At 40.4% G+C, this 2,636-nt stretch overlaps 1 protein-coding gene across 49 annotated transcripts in view; it reads left to right on the plus strand.

Annotated features, from left to right (window-relative positions):
* LOC127915104 (putative uncharacterized protein FLJ46204) overlaps positions 1-2,361 on the plus strand; it is a 5,911-nt gene extending 3,550 nt beyond the window's left edge. For 6 of the 49 annotated variants that reach the window (XM_052493816.1, XM_052493820.1, XM_052493830.1 and 3 more), the window contains one exon: positions 77-1,311. The gene's annotated coding sequence lies outside the window, so the exon portion shown is untranslated. Of the gene's footprint in view, positions 1,312-1,346; positions 1,453-1,505; positions 1,697-1,745; positions 1,775-1,861; positions 1,915-2,220 lie in introns of those variants that run through there. The other 43 variants (XM_052493747.1, XM_052493776.1, XM_052493783.1 and 40 more) reach the window with 37 other exon arrangements.
* The last annotated feature ends 275 nt before the right edge of the window (positions 2,362-2,636 follow it).

Here is a 2,636-nt window from a genome sequence, read left to right on the forward strand (position 1 = left end):
AGAGATCATGTTTATTGGACTAGGTATGGAACACAGTTTCTGGTCAGAGAGAGAGAGATCATGTTTATTGGACTAGGTATGGAACACAGTTTCTGGTCAGAGAGAGAGAGATCATGTTTATAGGACTAGGTATGGAACACAGTTTCTGGTCAGAGAGAGAGAGATCATGTTTATTGGACTAGGTATGGAACACAGTTTCTGGTCAGAGAGAGAGAGATCATGTTTATTGGACTAGGTATGGAACACAGTTTCTGGTCAGAGAGAGAGAGATCATGTTTATAGGACTAGGTATGGAACACAGTTTCTGGTCAGAGAGAGAGAGAGATAATAATGCATGCAGAGCAGAATTAGGCCGATACCCACTAATTATCAAAATCCAGAAAAGAGCCATTAAATTCTACAACCACCTAAAAGGAAGCGATTCACAAACCTTCCATAACAAAGCCATCACCTACAGCGAGATGAACCTGGAGAAGAGTCCCCTAAGCAAGCTGGTCCTGGGGCTCTGTTCACAAACACAAACACACCCTACAGAGCCCCAGGACAACAGCACAATTAGACCCAACCAAATCATGAGAAAACAAAAAGATAATTACTTAACACATTGGAAAGAATTAACAAAAAAACAGAGCAAACTAGAATGCTATTTGGCCCTACACAGAGAGTACACAGTGGCAGAATACCTGACCACTGTGACTGACCCAAAATTAAGGAAAGCTTTGACTATGTACAGACTCAGTGAGCATAGCCTTGCTATTGAGAAAGGCCGCCGTAGGCAGACATGGCACTCAAGAGAAGACAGGCTATGTGCTCACTGCCCACAAAATGAGGTGGAAACTGAGCTGCACTTCCTAACCTCCTGCCCAATGTATGACCATATTAGAGATACATATTTCCCCCAGATCACACAGATCCACAAAGAATTCGAAAACAAATCCAATTTTGAAAAACTCCCATATCTACTGGGTGAAATTCCACAGTGTGCCATCACAGCAGCAAGATTTGTGACCTGTTGCCACGAGAAAAGGGCAACCAGTGAAGAACAAACACCATTGTAAATACAACCCATATTTATGCTTATTTATTTTATCTTGTGTCCTTTAACTATTTGTACATTGTATATATATATATATATATATATATATATAATATGACATTTGTAATGTCTTTACTGTTTTGAAACTGTTGTATGTGTAATGTTTACTGTTCATTTTTGTTGTTTTTCCCTTTATATATTCACTTTGTATGTTGTCTACCTCACTTGCTTCGGCAATGTTAACACATGTTTCCCATGCCAATAAAGCCCTTGAATTGAAATTGAATTGAGATCATGTTTATAGGACTAGGTATGGAACACAGTTTCTGGTCAGAGAGAGAGAGATCATGTTTATTGGACTAGGTATGGAACACAGTTTCTGGTCAGAGAGAGAGAGATCATGTTTATAGGACTAGGTATAGAACACAGTTTCTGGTCAGAGAGAGAGAGGTCATGTTTATAGGACTAGGTATGGAACACAGTTTCTGGTCAGAGAGAGAGAGAGATCATGTTTATAGGACTAGGTATGGAACACAGTTTCTGGTCAGAGAGAGAGAGATCATGTTTATAGGACTAGGTATGGAACACAGTTTCTGGTCAGAGAGAGAGAGATCATGTTTATAGGACTAGGTATGGAACACAGTTTCTGGTCAGAGAGAGGTCATGTTTATTGGACTAGGTATGGGACACAGTTTCTGGTCAGAGAGAGAGAGATCATGTTTATTGGACTAGGTATGGGACACAGTTTCTGGTCAGAGAGAGAGAGAGAGAGATCATGTTTATTGGACTAGGTATGGGACACAGTTTCTGGTCAGAGAGAGAGAGAGAGATCATGTTTATTGGACTAGGTATGGAACACAGTTTCTGGTCAGAGAGAGAGAGAGAGATCATGTTTATAGGACTAGGTATGGAACACAGTTTCTGGTCAGAGAGAGAGAGAGATCATGTTTATTAGACTAGGTATAGAACACAGTTTCTGGTCAGAGAGAGAGAGAGATCATGTTTATTAGACTAGGTATGGAACACAGTTTCTGGTCAGAGAGTGAGAGAGAGATCATGTTTATAGGACTAGGTATGGAACACAGTTTCTGGTCAGAGAGAGAGAGAGATCATGTTTATTAGACTAGGTATGGAACACAGTTTCTGGTCAGAGAGAGAGAGAGAGATCATGTTTATTAGACTAGGTATGGAACACAGTTTCTGGTCAGAGAGAGAGAGATCATGTTTATAGGACTAGGTATGGAACACAGTTTCTGGTCAGAGAGAGAGAGATCATGTTTATTGGACTAGGTATGGAACACAGTTTCTGGTCAGAGAGAGGTCATGTTTATTGGACTAGGTATAGAACACAGTTTCTGGTCAGAGAGAGAGAGATCATGTTTATAGGACTAGGTATGGAACACAGTTTCTGGTCAGAGAGAGAGAAAAGTGATGTTTATAGGTCTAGGGATGTATCCCGTTTCAATGGTCTCTTTGTTCTTGATAAGGTTGAGGGAGTCTAGGGAAGATCCACATTGCAGTCCTGATACAATGTGGTGACATTGACACTGTTGCAGCTTCACACAGCATAATAATAAGTTCAAGGGGATGTTAATGATCT

The sequence above is a fragment of the Oncorhynchus keta genome, chromosome 3 (assembly GCF_023373465.1).
Source record: "Oncorhynchus keta strain PuntledgeMale-10-30-2019 chromosome 3, Oket_V2, whole genome shotgun sequence".
Taxonomy (NCBI): domain Eukaryota; kingdom Metazoa; phylum Chordata; class Actinopteri; order Salmoniformes; family Salmonidae; genus Oncorhynchus; species Oncorhynchus keta.